This window comes from Gorilla gorilla, chromosome 23 (assembly GCF_029281585.2).
Source record: "Gorilla gorilla gorilla isolate KB3781 chromosome 23, NHGRI_mGorGor1-v2.1_pri, whole genome shotgun sequence".
In the NCBI taxonomy this organism is placed as follows: domain Eukaryota; kingdom Metazoa; phylum Chordata; class Mammalia; order Primates; family Hominidae; genus Gorilla; species Gorilla gorilla.
Window position 1 is genome coordinate 47,505,258 of NC_086018.1, and position 20,573 is coordinate 47,525,830.

A 20,573-nucleotide genomic window follows, 5' to 3' on the forward strand; every position below is an offset into this window, starting at 1 on the left:
CAGGTGAGCCCCACTCCCCACCCTGCCCCCAGCAAGGTGTGCCGTGCCTCTTTAATGCCGTCAGATTCAGGTGTCGGTTTGCCTTTCCTCCCAGGACCCCGCACCGGCTGGTGGATCATTCCCATTTTCATAAACTTCACTTTATTCCATGGGCTTTGACCGAAGCACAGAATCTGTAGTCACCGCCAGTGTCACAGGGGCCACTCCGCCACCCTCAGATGTACCTTCTGTGCCCCCTTTTTGCCAATCCCACCCCCAACCCTAAACCCCAGTGATTACGGATCTGTTTTCTGTTCCACAGTTGTGCCTTTTCCAGAAGGGCATGGAAATGGGATCCCACAATACAGAGCCTTGGGGCCTGGCTTTGTCAACTAGCAAAATGCCTTCAGGGCCAGGCGCAGTGGCTCACACCTGCACTTTGGGAGGCTGAGGCGAGCGGATCACAAGGTCAGGAGTTCAAGACCAGCCTGGCCAACATAGTGAAACCCCGTCTCTACTAAAAATACAAAAAAAATTAGCCAGGCGTGGTGGTGGGTGCCTGTAATCCCAGCTACTTGGGAGGCTGAGGCAGGAGAATCGCTTGAACCCGGGAGGCGGAGGTTGCAGTGAGCTGAGATCACGCCATTGCACTCCAGCCTGGGAGATAGAGCGAGACTCCATCTCAAAAAAACAAAAAATGCCTTTGGGACCCGTCTGTCCACGTGAATCCTCGTCTGGCCGCGTGAATCCTGCTTCGTCTGCGTCTCTTCCCACTGGGTCAGGGTCCTCTCTACGAATGCTGACAGCTTGTTTCTCCTGCTCCTGCTAAAGAACATCTTGGTTGTCTGGTTTGGGGCAATTATAGATACAGCAGCTCTAAAGCCCCACACACAGGTTTCTGGGTGAACATCGGTCTTCAGCTCTCTTGGGTAAATGCCCACCAGGGGGTGGCTGCCTGGACAGGGAGTGTCTGTTTACCTTTACGAGGAGATGGCCGACCCGTCTTCCCCAGGGCGGCCCCACTTCACACCCCTTCCAGCCATGAGCGAGGGGCCAGTTGCTCCTCATCCTCCTCAGCTTCTGACACTGTTGGGGTTTCCTTTGTTTTTCCTCCAACCCCATCTAGAACATCTAGAATTTAATTTTGACCTGGTCTGAAGGAACGAGTTCTGTTTCTTTTTCAAGAGTTCACCAATTCTCCAAAACCCATTCTCCAGCCAGCCTCCCCTTCACACCCCTCACCGAGGGACTCAGGGGGTGCAGTGCGGCTGCTGTGCCCACTGGTCTGTGTATCTGCTTCTGTGCCGCACCTCTGTGTCAACTGACATGAAATCAGTGGATTACGTTATCTCATTATGTAAGAAATCAAACTAAATCATTAGTTTTCTTTTTTTCTAACTGCCATGTGTATGGGAAAAGAGAGAAGGGATGACCCTTTACATCTGGCTTAAACAAAGCAAGCTCCTAAGTCTGTCTATCGTCAGAAGACAAACAGGAGCTTAAGGGCCACTGCCAGGGCATACATATTTTATATATAGATATATATATACTTTAAGTTCTAGGGTACATGTACACAACATACAGGTTTGTTACATATGTATACATGTGCCATGTTGGTTTGCTGCACCCATTAACTCATCATTTACATTAGGTATTTCTCCTAATGTTATCCCTCCCCCAGCCCCGCACCCCGCGACAGGCCCCGGTGTGTGATGTTCCCCTTCCTGTGTCCAAGTGTTCTCATTGTTCAACTCCCACCTATGAGTGAGAACGTGCAGTGTTTGGTTTTCTGTCCTTGTGATAGTTTACTGAGAATGATGGTTTCCAGCTTCAGCCATGTCCCTGCAAAGGACATGAGCTTATCCCTTTTTATGGCTGCATAGTATTCCATGGTGTATATGTGCCACATTTTCTTAATCCAGTCTATCATTGATGGACATTTGGGTTAGTTCCAAGTCTTTGCTATTAGGCACACATATTTTTAAGGCTGTTGTAGAGGTCAGCCTTTGCCCAGCTCACTTCTCCTTCTCGTGGGCCTTCCTAACTACAGAGGCCAGGGTGCCAGGAATCACACATGTGTTCTCTGCACTGGATGTGGCGCTCCACCCCTGCTCCTCCGTGTGCTGGGGTGGGTGGGAGTTCTCTGCACCTGGGCATGATGCTCCCACCTTGCTCCATGTGCTGTGGCGGTGAGAGGTGGAAGGAGCCCCGGCTTCTCCTGGCCAGCATTCTTGCTGTGGCCTCAGCAGTTCCCATATCAGCCTCTGGCTTTGGGTGTGTCCAGGGCCAGGGCTCGGCCCACCGTGTCCCGGCTGGTCTGGGTCTTCCCTGGCGCAGTGAGGGGACGGAGCTTGCAGCTGTGGTCAGTAGCCTCGCCTCAGAGCCTCTGCTCCCTGAACCAGTGAAGGCAACGTGGCTTCTGCAGCCAGCAAATTCACAAGGGGCTTCCAGTGTGCCATGCTTCCTGACTGGTGGGCCACTCTGGATTGTTCTGGAAATCACTGGCAGAGGGCTTGGAGCCCCCTCTTCCAGCCCCTGTGCTTTTGTCATCCTTGGACACTCTGTTTTACGTTCTGTCCCCATGGAAATAACAAGTGGTTTCTGTTGCCTGTGGCTGAATCCTGGCTGATATAGTCACGGGTGGAACTGCGGGCTCCAGAGTTCAACGTCCTCGGTTGTGGGGCGGTTTCACGAGACAGAACAGCCTCCGGGTGGAACTGCGGGCTCCAGAGTTCGACGTCCTCGGTCATGGGGCGGTTTCACGAGACAGAACAGCCTCCCGGTGGAACTGCGGGCTCCAGAGTTCGACGTCTTCGGTTGTGGGGCGGTTTCACAAGACAGAACAGCCTCTGCTTTTCTGCGGCTTAGCAGAGGCTTAGCAGAAAGACTGCTTTTGCCAGCAGACAGAGGGGCCTACAGTCTCAAAGCTGTATTCTGTTATTTCGTGATTAACTCATGCAGAAATGAAAGCAGCCCTGTGAATATCAAAAGTTACCATAGAAGAAGGAAGGGACATAGGGAGAACCTTTGCACACGGAGCTCAGGCGTCCACAGCCCATCACGGTTACTATCTCATCACAGTGGTACAACCTCATACCTGGCAGGCAAGCCCCTGCCACCCTCCTGAATGGGGCAGTTCCGTGACCCCCTGATCCCTGAGCCCAGCACGGCCCCAGCTCCAGCCCTTGCTCTCTCATGTGTGATATGATGAGCTTTGCGACGGAACCACAGAGGCGTGCCCAGAATGCAAAGCACCCCAGCCTCCTGCATCACTGGTGGGTGTGGGGTGAGGGAGTGGGGTCAGGAGAGGCTCTGGGAAGAGAGAAGGCAGAGCTGAGAAAGAGGCCTGCCTGGAACGGGGTGTTCTGGGTGGAAGGAGCGGCCTGCAGGAAGGCATGAGAAAACACCAGTTCAGTGAATGGTGGCACAGAACCAGTGACGCCTCAGTGTGAGGACAGAATCCTGGACAGGTGAGCAGCCCTGAGCTCAAAGGGTCCCAGTTACCGTCCCCCATCAGGAAGGGGACCACTGAGTGATGTCAGCATATCTCCAGGTTCTCCGGCCAGCTTGCTGTCCCTGGGACATTATAGCCAACTTAGGGCCACTGTCTCCCCGAGCTAACCTCCAGGTGTTGGCACGCTCCTTCTCCAACCCTGAATACCACCTTCCTCGACTTCCCCTGCCAGGAAAGCATTCCTCCTGGAGAGACAAACAGCTTATGGCCAAATCCCTGAAAAATAGGGTCACACAGAACAAGCCCTGGCCCATCAGCCCTCCATGGTCATCGGGAAAATGAGCTTGACCATTGGCTTGAACTTTGCTCTTCCCCTAACTGTGGTGCGATTGCTCCAGTGAGCTTAGAGGCTTCGTCGAAGGGACTGGGTGGCCTTGGTTTGCATTCCCTTAATCATTGGTGATGAATGTAAATCCTCCGGTTCCTGCCAGTCTCTCCCAGAGAGAGGAGAGGAACCCTGGCTTTGTTCACACGTGCGCTGGGCGCAGTGGGGGAAAGAGATCTCCGCAGGGGAAGCACTGCTGAAAACACACAATCTCTTCACTGCAACATCTCGGACCTCCAAAGCCGTATGTCTTCATTTTCCTCCTTTTGAGAGTAAAAGCCATCATCTCTCCACTGGCTGGAGTGTTTTCTCCTCGTGCTTCTCCGTGGGGATGTGCGGGTCAGTGGAGGGAAAAGGAGGAGGAACCCGAACCCGTAGATGGCCAAAGGCCACACTCTCTAGACAGGGAGAAGAGTCTCCAAATATTGGAGTGATTAAAAGAAAAACCAGTCCAAGAGATTTAAACCGACAAGCACCCTGGGTTTAGAAAGATTTGAGGAAAACCTTTCCTGGCATAATTTGCTGGGTATGTTTAAGCCTCCGATGCAACAACCTTTAAAATAAATGCAATTCACACACAGATCTAGATAAATTATTTCCAATCTTATCTTCAGATGAATCTATGAATAATAAGTCATCTCAGCATTGTAACAGAGGCTGCTGCAGGCTGGCAGCCTTGATTCTGATTGCGTTGATTTTGACACATGGCAATGTATTCCGAATAGACACCCAGGAAAGAAGAGAAATATTTTTTCAAATTGCAGAACTTCATAAATATGCAAATCTCCAAACTCCAAATGCAACATAGTGTTTCTATTTTATTTTTCATTGTTTTTAACATTTTGTTTCTAAGGCAACTTCCCGATCATCTGTGTAATTCCACCTATAAACCACACGAGTCATGCCCTAGGTTTATTTGTAAGATGTACTTGGTACTTGAAAGACGTTTTCCTCTGGAAACAGTGTGATAAACGGTAGCCCCACAATGCAACAAACGCTGGCAGTGCAGGGGAGGGTCCTAATGAGCCTGAGGAATGCAGCAGTCAGAAAGCCCTGCTTATGAAGGACAGAAATCACACCGTCTCCCCTCCAACATGAGAAGCAGCTGGATAACACAAAACGTAGACAAGAAGGGGCTATGCCTTGGGAAAGCCGGAACAGTGGACTTGATCGTGGCAGGATGGCAGGCGTCCCCGTCGTATTTCAATTTCTCTCCTACAGGCTGGGTTCTAGTCTCCCTGTGTTTCTAGGAGATGAAAGACCAGGGATTCACCAACTCCAGGTTCCAATCCCAGAACTTCATCTGAGACGTGGGACCAGGTATTCACCAAGCCCAGGCTCCTGTCCCAAAAATTCATCTAAGACATGGGACCCGGGTGTTCACCAACTCCAGGTTCCAATCCCAGAACTTCATTTGAAACATGCGACCAGGTGTCGCCCACCCCAGGCTTCTCTCCTAGATCTTCCAGAATAAGAGCGAAGAGGTGGCCTCCATCTGGGTTAAAATCTGCAGCATTTCAGGAGATTTCTGTGGTTGCCTGGCTCTTTCCATGAGACCATAAGAAACAGCCCCTGGTCAGGGGACAGCCGGTGATCAGCCATCCCCAGAGATGTGGAGAATCAGGGTGGGCACACCACGCTTGGCTTGGGTCGTTCAAAATCTCACCACGAAAGAGGCCCAACTCCAGGCCAGAGCTGACACAGCCCAGAAGCCTCCATGGTAAAGACCCTGGGGGAGGAGCTGGGGTGGAAAGGGCAATTATGGAGACCCTCGGGTGGTGGCGAAGAGGGAGGGGGGCAGGGTCACTCCCAGGCGAAGAAAAGCAAGGGAAGCCCCCGGCTATTTTCAGTGGTTGAAGCGCTCATATCCAATCACAGGGGTGACCGGGGGGACGAGGTTTACAATCGGGGCTTCTGAGTCCCTAGGACACAGGAAAGCTCTCGAATCCCCTCAGGGCCAGTCAGAGACTCAGAAACCAGGCCCCATGTTGCCACAGGGGACCTTTTGTCTCAGAGGGAGCAGTAAACACTCAGAGGAAACGGCCAAGAAGGGTCCTGCAGGGCTTGGCAAGGAAGGAGACCAGGAGGTGGCCCCATGTCCAGGAGCCAGCGGACCTGCGTGCCCCTGTCCAGAGGAGCGGCTGCAGCTCAGCTTCAGCCCTGTGTCCCTATGAGAATGTGGGTGGAAGACGGCCAAGTCCTCCTGCTTATTCAGGAGAAGCCGGTTGTGAAATGTTTCAAGGTAGCAAACAGAACATAAACCGAGCAGCTTCCATGGGCCTTTCAGTTGTATGTGTCTCCGGCTGAGATTCAAAAGAGAAGGTGGACGAAGAGGAAATGCAGATGACGCCGAGGAAAGGCGCCCAGGACACCAGAGGGAAATGTGTGCACCTGCTCGCCTGCAAACCTGCTACGCGGGAGAGGCTTCCAAACAGCAGGAACCCCACAGGCCCCAACTGCGGAAGGAGGACGGAGCCAGGTCCCCTCGGGCGGTCATCATTGGTCTTGGTAACAAGCCAGTGCAGCAGGTGTGAGGAATGAACAGACGTCAGGGGAAGGCGGGAATTCCAAACACCTTTCCTCTGACTTCACCCACGGGAACCAAAGGAGAGGGAGGTGCCTGGCGGGATGGTGGAGGCCGAGCCCAGGTCCCACCCCGTCCATCATGGGTGTCCGCGCCGTTTCCTGGGCTGCTCTGGCTGGACGGCTCTGTTGTTTTGCCGCCACACACACAAACACACACACACACACAAACACACACAAACACACACACACACAAACACACACACACACGTGCTTCCAGAAACATCCACATACATCACATGTGGTTTCCTATTGGCACTTTATTCCTATGTGGTGGATTCCCAAGGTGTGACTGCAGCGTGACTGGTGGAAACATATTTTTGCGTTACCACTCCCCTTCCAGCCACAAATACACACAAAAGAGACTGGGATGATGGCACCAAAGAGCTTCAGAGGGCACGGGCATCATTTCCACATCGCTTTCCAAAATGCCGTAACAACTTCAATTTACATGAATATCAAAAACAGTGCCATTTTCCCTGCCAACAAGAGATGTTATGTTTCCCTTTATTTTCTTTAGTCTGAGGGTGATAAAACATATGGTTTCTGTCACTGGCAAATCTCTACGCAGCTGTGTGTTGGGACATCTCTTTCAGACATTTGTTAGTTTGTTGCTTTTATTCTTTGCCAGCTTTCTAATAATATATGTTTCTGGGATATTACAAATAATAATGTCACACATGTAATGTCATTTACATTAAAAAATATTTTACCAATAGATTACTTTTATATTGGCTTGACATAAAGTATCGTTTTTGCCATGAAAATACTTTAATCACTATCTGAGCACAAATGACTTTCTTTTATGGCTTCTAAATCCCTTATTAAAAATCATTTCCTGGTTGGGCATGGTGGCTCACACCTGTAACCCCAGCACTTTCGGAGGCTGAGGCGGGCAGATTACCTGAGGTCAGGAGTTCAAGACCAGCCTAGCCAACATGACAAAATCCCATCTCTACTAAAAATACAAAAATTAGCCGGGCATGGTGGTGGGCACCTGTAATCCCAGCTACTTGGGAGGCTGAGGCAGGAGAATTGCTTGAACCTGGGAGGTGGAGGTTGCAGTGAGCCAAGATCACGCCACTGAACTCCAGGCTGGGTGACAGAGTGAGATTCTGTCTCAAAAAAAAAAAAAAAAAAGTCATTTCCTCAGTTGCAGATTCCTCAGTTGCAGAACCTAGAAATTTCTGGATGTAAATATCATTATTGTTATTATTATTATTATTATTATTATTATTATCTTTATTGTTTAAGCCTTTGATTCCCCTGGCATTTGTGTCTGTCACTGGTTTGATGTTGAGGACTGAGTCATTTCCATCCTGATGGGCATCTCTGTGCAGGACGCACTCAGGAGGGGAACCAGTCCCTTCCCCCGAATTGGACGCCATTCTTATCACAAATCAGACCTCATAGACTAGGTTCTGGTTCTCAGTGCCCTGATTCCCCCATTCGCTTTTCCATTCCTGGGCCGGTACCATATTGATTTGATTAAAGCGCCTTGGAAACAAGTTACCATTTTCACATCAGGCAATTTTACAATTACTGTTCTTTTTTAGGGTTTGCTTGACTATTCTTGGGAATTTATTCTTCCCTATGAACTTTCAGTTCGTGAAATAAGACGCCTGGTAATCTCACTGGAATCACATTAAACTTTTACATTAAGATTGGAAGAACTGCTGTCTTGAGAGATTAGGCATTTCCCTATAAGGATGAGCTATCTCTCCGCGACTTCAGATCTTGTTTTATGTCCCTTAATAAGACTTTCCATATAGTCTTATTCTATATAAGACTATAATATATTATATATAGTACAAGGTTAGTCTAACCCTAGCCTTATATCGTCTTGCACCTTTATTTTCAAGATAGATTCCTGAGCATTTTATAGTTTCTGCCAATGCCGTGCGCAACATATTTGTCCTCATTTCCATTCCTAGATACTTATTTCTAGCATAAGAAAAACTATTGATTTTTGTAAGCTCATCTCCTGTCCAGCTATCTCACCAACATGGAGTAAACATTTCTTTCTGAGTCAATATTGGTGATTTATGTTTTCCTAGACTATGAGCCATTTCATCCAGATTTCAAATCTGTTACTATACAGTTGTACAGAGAATTCCATTTTAAAATATATTTTCATTAATCCTACAAATGTTTATTGAGTACCCACTTTATGTAGTTATAATCCCCTCTTAAAATCCATAAAATGTGTATGGTCACATTCTTATTTTTTTCTTGATTAGATTTGCTAGACATTTATCTATTTTATTAGTCTTTTAAAAGAAATAGTTATTTAATTTATTTATAAAGCCACTTAATACATCTCTTGTAATCTATTATTTTCTTCTTTACTCAGGAATCCCAATTTCTTTACTTTTACTTTGTTATTCTATTTCTAGCTTATGAATTGAATACTTGGTTCACCTAATTTCATCTTCCATCTTAAGCGCTGAAGTGTGGAAAGTTTGGTATCTCCCCCTAAGTGCAGGTTCGCCTACAATATGTGGGAGCTGGAACCTCATGCTCCCCTCACCGTCGGTGGCAAATGCTCCTTGGCCTGAACTCCTGTCACTGTGAATGTCTGAGGCCTGACAGGCCAGGGTGGTTGACAATGGGGCCCCCTCAGTCGGTCCCCAGACAGGGGGAGACAGGAACGGGCTTATCTCCAGAGGTCAGCAGAGGGACCTTCTTGCAACCGGAGCTGGTTTGGGGCAGGAGTGGGTGTGGAGGAGAGGAGCTCCTGCCCTTCACTGGAGCCAGGAGGACTCGGCTTTGGGGACTCTGCTGGTTCTGCTCCTCCCCCAGGGAGAAAAGCCTGGGAGGGAGTTGGTGCAGGGCCGAGTTGAGCTGAGAAGTGAGTGGGCCAAGTCCCCTGCCGGGCCCTTCACCTGCCCTTCCTGTGCCCACCAACCAAACGTCTCTGCAGCTGGTGAGGATGTCACGTTGTCTTCAGGATTTTTCTTTTCTTTCCTTTTTTTTTTTTTTTTTGAGATGGAGTCTGGCTCTGCCCCCCATGCTGGAGTGCAGTGGCGTGATCTTGGCTCACTGCAAGCTCCGCCTCTCGGGTTCACACCATTCTCCTGCCTCAGCCTCCCGAGTAGCTGGGACTACAGGCGCCCGCCACCACGCCCGGCTAATTTTGTTTTTGTATTTTTAGTAGAGATGGGGTTTCACCGTGTTAGCCAGGATGGTCTCGATCTCTTGACCTCGTGATCCACCCACCTCGGCCTCCCAAAGTGCTGGGATTAACAGGCATGAGGCACCGTGCCCGGCCCAGGATTTTTCTAAGATAGACTATAATTCAGAATTTTTGCTTTCTTTCTTCAATTTGACCAGTAAAAAATGAAGTACACTTTTCAGGAAAACAGCCTTTTCTCCCCAACATTTATTTTTTCTATTAACATCAAACTTTATTCCATAGGGGTTAGAGTTCAATCCATAAAATGTCTGCCTGGTGGAATTGAGACTTTCTTTGAGCCTTTTTAGTATTCATTTTCCCATGTTTCATCCGGCCAGGGAGATGTAAAGCATTGTTTCCTTAGGAGGGAAAATTTGTGTGTAACTTCCATTATTGTTTCATTTGCTTACTTTTGTCTGTCTTTCCCACCTGCACTGTAGTGAGTATCATGAACACAGGAGATAGGACCTGATTTATTCACTGTTACAGCCGCGGTTCCTAAAAGAGACCTCATATAAAATGAACATGCTGTAAACACTTGTGGAAAGAGTGACTCCACGAAGCAAGCGTACGAATACAAGTTCACATGCCAGTCTTTTGAATTGTTTGTCTACTTTATATATCCATGATTTTAAAAGATGTTGCAATCTCCCATGATAACTTATTTAAATTTCCTTTTGAATTTCTATCTGATATCATCTTGATATGTTTTATGCTAAGTAATCCCAACACAAACCTTGACAAGACTCCGTGTTTCACTGAGACAATATCAATGGTGCGGGACTTTCCCTCCTACCATAAAAGACTTGGAAACTAGAAAAACACATGAAACAATTGATTTCAGATATTGACTAGATGGTGGCCCAAGAATGGAAGGAATCCCTGAGAGAAGAGAATTAACACGATGAGGCTACCATTGCCCAGCCCTCTGCCTGGAGGCTGACCCCACTACACAGAGGGATGTCAGGCAGAATGCAAGTCTCACCGAGTTGAGGGTACAGAGACCCGTGTTCTGGGATGCTGGGGTGGCTAAAAATTGGAGGGAAGAACAACATCAATAAAGGATCTATGCAGAGAGAGGGCTCCAGAAATCGGCACGGGTCTCCCTGAGTCTGTGGCTCAATGTGGAAGTAGGCAGACAGAAGGCAAAATTCCATCAGGCCATTCTCGGATATCCTAGGATCCATACGTTCAACAATTCGAGGAATCCAAACAGGGCTGGGACTCACTCGTGTTTCCATCCGCCCACGAAGAGAGAACCTGACGAATACACAGTGTGCTCAGCGTAAACCAGAGAGTCTGCGGCTAAACCAGCCTCCCAGGAGAGAACGTCCCAGACCTGTGCTCTTGAGTCTTAAGATAAAGCTCAGGAGAGACAAGCGTAGCCTGCAGGTAACAAAAATGTCACTGAATCAAAACTCAAAACTCTTTAAAGGAAGACAATAAAACACAAAAACTCATCACCAAAACAATCAGTGTCAGGCATCCAGTTAGGAATTAGTCACCATGTTCGCAGGAGAAAAATATGACCTGTAACCCCAATAAAGGTAGTCAATAGAAAAATACCCAGAAATGACAGAGATGTTGGAATTCCCAGACAAGGATGTTAAAAGAGCTATTATAAATGTGTTTAAGGATTTAAAAGAACACATGATCACAATGAAGAGAGAAAAAGGAACTGTTAAGAAGAAATAAATAAATAAATATCCACAGTGACTAATACACTTACCAGACTTATGAGCAGATAAAACACAGCAGAAGCAAATAAAATCAAGCTTGAAAATACAGCAATGGGAATTATCCAAAGCAAAGCACAGATAGAAAAGAAAGAACAAAAATAATTAACAGAGCCTCAGTTACACATAGTACAATATCAATCTAACTTGCCCATAACTGAAGTTCCAGAAGAAAAAGGATACAGAAAAATATTTGAAGACATGGTAGACTTATTTTTTTTTTCTAAATTTGATGCAAACTTTAAACTCTCATGTAAAGAAAAGTGTTCTCACCAGCCTGGTGTAGAACAAAAAGAAAATCAGAAAGAATGATAACTGCAATAGACTGAAACACATCAAACGCATAAAACCCATATGTGCACCTGATGCTCATAAAGTCTCCCCTTGTTGGTCAAAATGGGAGGATGATAGAACCAACTCTTGGCTCTGAAATGAAAGAGGGTTCAAATGCTTATCTTTCTTTTTTTAGCTAAAAATGGATGAAAGAAAATTTTTGTTGAGAGAAAATATCCAGCATTACTCAAAAGTGAAGTTAGAATTAGAAAGTCACTGTTTTGCAGCTCTTAATGACATAACTGATCTATTCAATAATCACAAATGGCTGCTTTCCACATTCATTAAGTAAAATGGTGGTTGGAGGCGGGGAGCAGGGTAAGTCTGACCCTGCCAATCTTAATGTCATTAAGACCTAATGGGCCTCCTGCTGTGAAGCAAACACTGGTGCCACCTGCAAGGAATTCTTGCTAAAAAAAAACTGAACTAGAATCAAATCGAGCGTCAGACCAAGCGAGCAGTTTATATGACAAGCAAGTCAAATGACACCAGTTTCTCCAATAAATGAACCACTGGTATATAAACAAAAGTGAGCTGTTGTCAAAAATAAAAACCTGAAAATACATAGCCACCAAACTCAAAGAATAAATTAGTTTTTAAAAGACTGCTTTGAGACAATAATAACATTTTGAATATGAATTTTGAATTTCCATTGGAAATTATAAAATAACAATGAATTACTTTAACCTTTGTTAGATGTGATAATAGCATGGTGTGCTTTGCAACCAGTGGGTGGATGGATGATGACTGGATGGTGGATGGATGAATGGATGCTGGATGGAAGGCGGATGCATGGATGGAAGGATGGTTGGATGGAGGATGGATGGATGGTGGGTGGATGGATGGATGGATGGATGGATGGATGGATGGATGGATGATGGATGGTGGATGGATGGATGGATGGATGGTGGATAGAAGGTGGATGGATGGATAGATAGATGGTGGATGGATGAATGATGGATGAATGATGGATGAATGATGGATGGAGGATGGATGGATGATGGATGGTGGATGGATGATGGATGGAAGGTGGATGGATGGTGGGTGGATGGATGGTGAATGGATGGATGGATGAATGGTGGATGGATGAATGGTGGATGGATGGATGGGTGGATGGTGGATGGGTGGTGGATGGATGGATGATGGATGGAGGGTGGATGGATGATGGATGTATGGATAGATGGGTGGTATACAGTGGATGGATGGTGGATGGATGGATGATGGATGGATGGTGGATGGATGGTGGGTGGATGGATGGTGGATGGATGGTGAATGGATGGATGGTGAATGGATGGATGGATGAATGGTGGATGGATGGATGGGTGGATGGTGGATGGGTGGTGGATGGATGGATGATGGATGGAGGGTGGATGGATGATGGATGTATGGATAGATGGGTGGTATACAGTGGATGGATGGTGGATGGATGGATGATGGATGGATGGTGGATGGATGATGGATGGATGGTGGATGGATGATGGATGGAAGGTGGATGGATGGATGGATGGATGGATGGATGGATGGTGGATGGAAGGTGGATGGATGGATGGTGGATGGAAGGTGGATGGATGGATGGTGGATGGATGGAGAATGGATGGTGGATGGATGGATGCATGGTGGATGGATGGATGGATGGTGGGTGGATGGTGGATGGATGGTGGATGGATGGATGGATGGATGGATGGTGGATGGATGGTGGATGAATGGATGGATAGATATCTAGATGGATAGAAATGTACATATAGATATTGTGTTTTGTATTATTTTAAGTAAAGATTCATACTCAAGTATTTATAGGTGAAATGACATGATGTCCAGAATAAGCTTTAAAATATTTGAAAAAAAAACTGTAAAAATAGGTGAAGAAACATTGGCACATTGTTGATTTTTTTTTTGAGCTTTGAAATTTTTTATAATAAAAAGTTAAAATATTTTGTTGAGTAAAAGAATCAATTAATGAATGTGCCACAAGGCTGTGCTGAGATGTCTACCTTGAATATGAAGAATTCGGAGTCAGTGAACTTAATTAGTCATTAAAATTATGCTACTTGATAAAAAAATTTAATGGAGAGAAGATGGCTACAGCAAAAATAAAATTATTGCACAGAATGAATGAGTGAGTGAATGAATGAATGAAGAAGCTCATGCCTTGGCCCCCTGTTCTCACTCCTGTAAAATGGGGGCACAGGGTCAGATGGAGTCTAAAGTTCCTCTTAGTTCCAGTCATGCTTCTCTGATTTCACCTGGAAAAGAACGTAAAAGAGCTTCAAGGATGCATCTCTAGGCTTTAAATCATTAAACGAAGTGTATTAGTCCATCTCACACTGCTGTAAAAAGCTACCTGAGACTGGGTAACTTATAAAGAAAAGAGGCTTAACTGGCTCACAGTTCCGCAGGCTGTACAGGAAGCATGGCTGCGGAGGCCTCCGAAAACCTTCAATCATGGCGGACAGTGAAGGGGAAGCAGTCAAGGCCTTCGTGGGGCCAGAGCAGGAGGAAGAGAGGGGAGGGGGCGTCACACACTTTCAAACAACCGGATCTTGCGAGAACTCACTCCCCTATCATGAGAACAGCAAGATGAAAGTCTGCCCCATGATCTAATCACCTTCCACCAGGCCTCTCCTCCAACATTGGCGATTACAATTCTACATGAGATTTGGGTGGGGACACAAATCCAAGCCATATCATGAAGAAATCTTTTAAAGAACCAAGAAACTCCATCTAAGAACTTTGCATTGGCCAGGCGCAGTGACTCACGCCTGTAATCCCAGCACTTCGGGAGCCAAGGCGGGAGGATCACCTGAGGTCAGGAGTTCGAGACCAGCCTGGCCAACATGGTGAAACCACGTCTCTACTAAAAATACAAAAAAAAAAAAAAAATAGCTGGGCTTGGTGGTAGGCAGCTACTCAGAAGGCTGAGGCAGGAGAATTGCTTGAACCTGGTAGGTGGAGGTTGCAGTCAGCCCAGATCACACCATCGCATTCCAGCCTAGGTGACGAGAGCAAAACTCTGTCTCAAAAAAAAATAAATAAATAAATAAAAGGAAAAAGAAAAAGAACTTTGCATTGGCCGGGTGCAGTGGCTCATGCCTGTAATCCCAGCACTTTGAGAGGCTGAGGCGGGTGGATCATCTGAGGTCAGGAGTTCAAGACCAGCCTGGCCAACATGGCAAAACCCCATCTCTACTAAAAATACAAAAAAAAAAGTTAGCTGGCCGTGGTGGCAGACACCTGTAATTCCAGCTACTCGGGAGGCTGAGGCAGGAGAATTGCTTGAACCTGGGCAGTGGAGGTTGCAGTGAGCCCAGACAGCACCATCGCATTCCAGCCTGGGTGACAAGAGCGAAACTCCGTCTCAAAAAAAAGAAAAAGAAAAAGAAAAGAAAAGGAAAAGAATTTTGCATTAAAGTCCATGTGATGTGACATAGAAGCACGTAGGTAAGTCTGGGCTGTATAATGAAAGTAGAAAACTCAGAGTGTGAGATCCTGTGGTCTGCAGGGTCCCTGATGCAGTGTTTAAGACTTCTGTCTGTCCAGGGGCCCCGCTCCAGGAGGACATGGCATGAGCACTGGGCAGGAGGCATTTGCTGGGACGCAGCACCCACACAGGACAGGGACTCGTGACGTGTTCACGAATGTTTCTTCGGCCGTGGCAGGTGCTCCATGGTGTTTGCTGAAGCTGGGTGGATGTTAGAGTGACAGAGTCTGGGACCCTTGAATCTATGGATGGACCTGGGTTTGCCCCGCTCAGAAAAGGTGAAGAGGATGCATGAAAGAGTCCTTCAAATATTGGAGGAACTTTCAAATAGAAGAAAGAGAGAGAGAAGGAGAGAGAGAGAATGTGTTTGTGTGTGTGTGTTCTCTCCAGGGGCCAACCTGAAATCTAGAAGGGTCAGGAAGTGAGAGAAAGATTACAGCTGAACGTATGGATGGCATTTCTCTGTGTTTAACTTGTGCCGTTAGAGGTTTTTCCTCATCATCTTATCCTGCGATGACACCGTAAGCTGCTTCTGTTTGGAGACTGACCTCACTGGAGGCACCGGAGCAATGGCAGAATCAACTAGCAAAGAATTTTCTAGAGGAGATTCAGGGACAGGTGAGCATCTCCAGGTTGAGATTCTGAGATTCTCCCCCAGAAAGCGGGAGATGATCGGGTACGGGGTGTGTGTGTGTCTGTGTGTGTGCGTGCGCATGCATGTGTGTGTGAAGGACACACAGAGAAGGGGAGATTGAGAAGGACTGAGAGGAAGGGAGGGGAAGATGGGGAGGGAAGTCCCGCACTGCCCTCCTTCTGGTCTTAGGCCTGGGCGGGTTAAAATAATCTCTTTATTAACATGAAAAGAGGGACGAGAGGAGATGTATCACGTGAGCGTAGCTTCAGGGAAGCATCAATAGACACAGACAAAAACCAGGATGTTTGTTTCTTAAGACCCTTTGACACAAAACCCAAAGAAACAGTGTCCCCTTGAGAAGCTGCACATATTTTACTTTTCTGCACAGAAACCAGGTACTCTAGGGCAGTATCCTTCTCTACTGTTTTTGGATGGTAAATGCTGCTTGTATTGTCATTTCTTGCCTGTGTTTTTAATAAATAATTGAATACATATGCTGACTGCAGTACTCGAGCCCCTAATGCTAAGGATAATAAAAAAAAATGATGTTACATAAAGATTCATTATTAATTGGCAGCGACCATCTCAGTAATGTTCTGACAAGCGCTAAAGTGCAATGAATTAATCTCGCATAAATTTTTTGTTCTTCAATTTTTCAAGATCTCTTCAGCAGTGTCCTCAGTGGCGTCTCCCTGCAAGTGGGGACCAAGTTCTGAAAACAGCAGACTCAGCCGCGTGCGGCAGCTCACGCCTGGAATCCAGCACTGTGGGAGGCCGAGGCGGGGGGATCACCTGATGTCAGGAGTTCGAGACCAGCCTGGCCAATATGGCGAAACCTCGTCTCTACTGAAAATACAAAAATTAGCCAGGCGCAGTGGCTCACGCCTGTAATCCCAGCACTTTGGGGGCCAAGGCGGGCGGATCACTTGGGGTCAGGAGTTCAAGACCAGCCTGGCCAATATGGTGAAACCTCGTCTCTACTGAAAATACAAAAATTAGCTGGGCATGGTGGTGGGTGCCTGTAATCCCAGCTACTCGGGAGGCTGAGGCAGGAGAATTGCTTGAACCTGGGAGGCGGAGGTTCAGTGAGCCAAGATCGTGCCACTGCACTCCAGACTGGATGACAGAGCGAGACTCAGTCTCTAAAAAAGAAAGAAAGAAAAGAAAAAGAAAATAGCAGACTCATATCTGTGCCTTCCCCTGGATCTGGGACATGGCCAGAGAGAGGGAGCCCTCCCACGCAGGCTATGACTCCAGCCCCCGCCTGACCTCGGGGTGATGGGGGGCTGGGCTGCCTAAACTCGCAGAGCTGCACAGCGCGCTCATGACGTGGGGGCATTTTAAAGGAGATGTGGACACACCCTTCCAGGGGACAGGCAAGCAGAGCAGCCTGTGTTCTCCTCACTGTCAGGGCGTCTTCTTGGGGTTTGCTTGTGTGGGCACTTTGCTACACCCTTGTCTCGTCTGGCGCACACCCAGGTGGGTTTCCCCAGCAAGGTGCGGAGGTGGCAGCTTTAGGGACAAGGGAGGTGTCAGTTTAGCTGATTGCAGCCGCGTGAGAATTAAGCTCTTGGTGATGACCAGAGCAGGACGGATTCTGTCCGTCGGGAAGTCAGGGATAGGAGCTGCCTGAGCTGAGGGGCTGGCATGGAGCCTTCAGCGGGAGACAAGATTGAACGGGCCCCTTGCCTCACCCTAATTTGCATTTCCTCCCTGAATTTAAGGCTGAGCACTTGGAAAACCAACCCTGGGTAGGAGACGTGTCTCCCACGGCAGGAAACGGAGAGGAGGAGCAAAGGAGGAGTCCAGAAGGGCCTCCGCTGTGGGCAGGACAGAGTTGCGGGGAGAATTGCCAGGTCCTAAGAAGCCCGGATGGGCATCGGCATCACGGTCGGCTCCCTCCTTCCAGCTTCTGAAACCTGTGCTTACAGGCAGCTTCTGGGCAGGGCGAAAAGGAGACGGAGGCTGGTTTCTGCACGCATGTAACACTATCTCCCACCCGAGGCTGCACGCAGCCCACCTCCATTCCACTGGGATCCTCCTCCCTGGGCGTCCGCAGCCATTGCACAAGTGATAACTTAGAATTCCTTCCTGGCTGTCGAGGTGAGAAGCACGACTCGGCCGCCTCCCTTCACACACGCGTGTCCACCTGCTGGCAGGACCCCCGCCTGTCGGGAGGGAGCTCACCGCCATTTGTAGAGGGAAACTTAATCCCTCAGACGGAGAAAAGTTGGCCAAGACTTTCCACGGGCTTTTTCATTTCATTCACACTGAAGTTTTTATTAATTTAGTAGGGCTTCTTAATTAAAGACTCAATGAATAATTGAAATGTAGTTTTGATTATGCTGAAGTTGGTGCCATTTTGAGTTGTAATTGTAACTAATAAATTAATTAAATAGGTGAGATGATGAAATCCTGTCTCAAGGGGGGGCACTCATTTCAAGAATTTATCTATATGTCATTCAGAGGATTTATGCCGGAAAAAATAGACGATCAGAAGAAAACCCAGAACTGAGTCTTATTAATCAGCTACCTCCTCCCTGTAAGTGCTGGAGCTTGCTAATAATTCACAGTCACCCCAGTGTGAGAGGAAGGAGGGCAGCACCTGCTCCTCCCTAGAACTCTGTCTGACTTCTCCCTCAAGTCAGAAGAACTGGAGACAGGAAGGGGTGTGGCTGTCACTGTTTATCCCATGAGGGTTTACTGGGGTCCCCCCTCTGGATGCCTGGATTCAGCCGTGGATGAAACAACCATTGGTCCCACTCGCTGGGAAAGGGCAGACCCTGAGCGAAGCTGCGGCCGCACTTCCATGGTTTATGCCGACGGTCAGGGTCATGAGCAAAATTAAGGCAGGAGGGAAGAGTGAACGGGGCCGGAGCTGGTAACAGGGGAGAATATTTGAGCAGCCACCAGAAAGAGCTTCGGACACATGTGGTGGAGGTGTCACCTTCCAAAGGGGTCCTTGTGCCTGGAGGCCCACCCCTTCCTCCTGCCACAGGTCTAGGTCAGCTGCAGGTGTGAGCCACCCCTTCCCTGGCACAAATGAGCCGGGAGCCTGTGAGAGAAGAGGCCACTATACATCAGATGAGGCCCTGGAAGGAATCCCGGACTCCATGGCTTAATAAGCCCATTACAGTCAGAGCAAAGCAACAAATGAATTATTCACCCTGGTAGGCAGTTACTTGCAAAATAAATCTAGGCCCAGTGAGAAGGCCCTTTGCCTCCGGATTCCTGGGGTGATAAGCACCCCTCACCTGGCAGGGGCATTACCAGAGCTGCCCTGTTCCCCTAGCGATGAGCCAAGATGGCATTCGCACCTCTGGATGCAGGCCTCCACGGGGACCTACAGTGTACACATGTGGGGCTTTGCCATTCCTGTCTGTTAAAGCCCATCCCATTCCCCATGAGCCTCTGAGGAAGGTGCAAAATCTGTGCTAGTCTTGATTCCCTGAAGCAGCCGGCTGTCATAATAACAGAGATAATAGAAAGGTACTATTAGCACTATTATCAATAAAACAGGACCTCCTCCGCTGTGTGTGGCGAGGGCCCTGCATGCAGCAGCCGGAAGCCTGCATCCCGTGACCCACCGGTTCTTTGATCATCTCGGTTTTGCCCACTCATAGTCCAAAAGCCTGTGCGACAGAACCACTCAACCTGCTCATTAACACACAGCTCCCCAGACTTGACCCCAGATGGGATCCAGGCCCAGGAACCTGCAATTGGTGAGAAGCCTGTGGCTTTTAAACACAGGATGTCATAAAACCATGGACCTGTGCATTCCTCTCCTGCTACACTGGGGGTTGTTTGGGGGTGTGGCTGATCCCTTCAGTTTACACACTGTTAACACAGTATAGCACCATGCAGGGTTAATGCTGTGTTCCTTTGCCTGCCCCCAACCATGGCATAAAGCTCATAGCAGGTGGAATCGCCTCCCAGGTGCAGGTGAGTCTCCTCCCAGCAAGTACATCCTGGATGACAGTGCAGATTCCCCACAACCTCACCCAGGCATCCCCCGGAGGTGACAGACACGCCTCTGCAGGTGACACCGTGCCCGTCACCCAGAGGTGACAGACACACCTCTGCAGGTGACACCGTGCCTATCCCCCGGAGGTGACAGACACACCTCTGCAGGTGACACCGTGCCCGTGCCCCAGAGGTGACAGACACGCCTCTGCAGGTGACACCGTGCCCATGCCCCGGAGGTGACAGACACGCCTCTGCAGGTGACACCGTGCCCATGCCCCGGAGGTGACAGACACGCCTCTGCAGGTGACACCGTGCCCATGCCCCGGAGGTGACAGACACGCCTCTGCAGGTGACACCGTGCCCATCCCCCGGAGGTGACAGACACGTCTCTGCAGGAGACACCGTGCCCGTCACCCGGAGGTGACAGACACGCCTCTGCAGGTGACACCGTGCCCGTCACCCAGAGGTGACAGACACGCCTCTGCAGGTGACACCGTGCCCATGCCCCAGAGGTGACAGACACGCCTCTGCAGGTGACACCGTGCCCGTCCCCCGGAGGTGACAGACACGCCTCTGCAGGTGACACCGTGCCCGTCCCCCGGAGGTGACAGACACGCCTCTGCAGGTGACACCGTGCCCATGCCCCGGAGGTGACAGACACGCCTCTGCAGGTGACACCGTGCCCATCCCCCGGAGGTGACAGACACGCCTCTGCAGGTGACACCGTGCCCGTCACATCATGCTGGGGCAGAACAAAGGCCAGTGGGATCAGAGAGGCGCGGGTGGTCCTGGGCCCTTCCTTCAAGGATGGAACTGGGCCTTAGAACTCCTCGTGGCTTGGTTCTCCCTA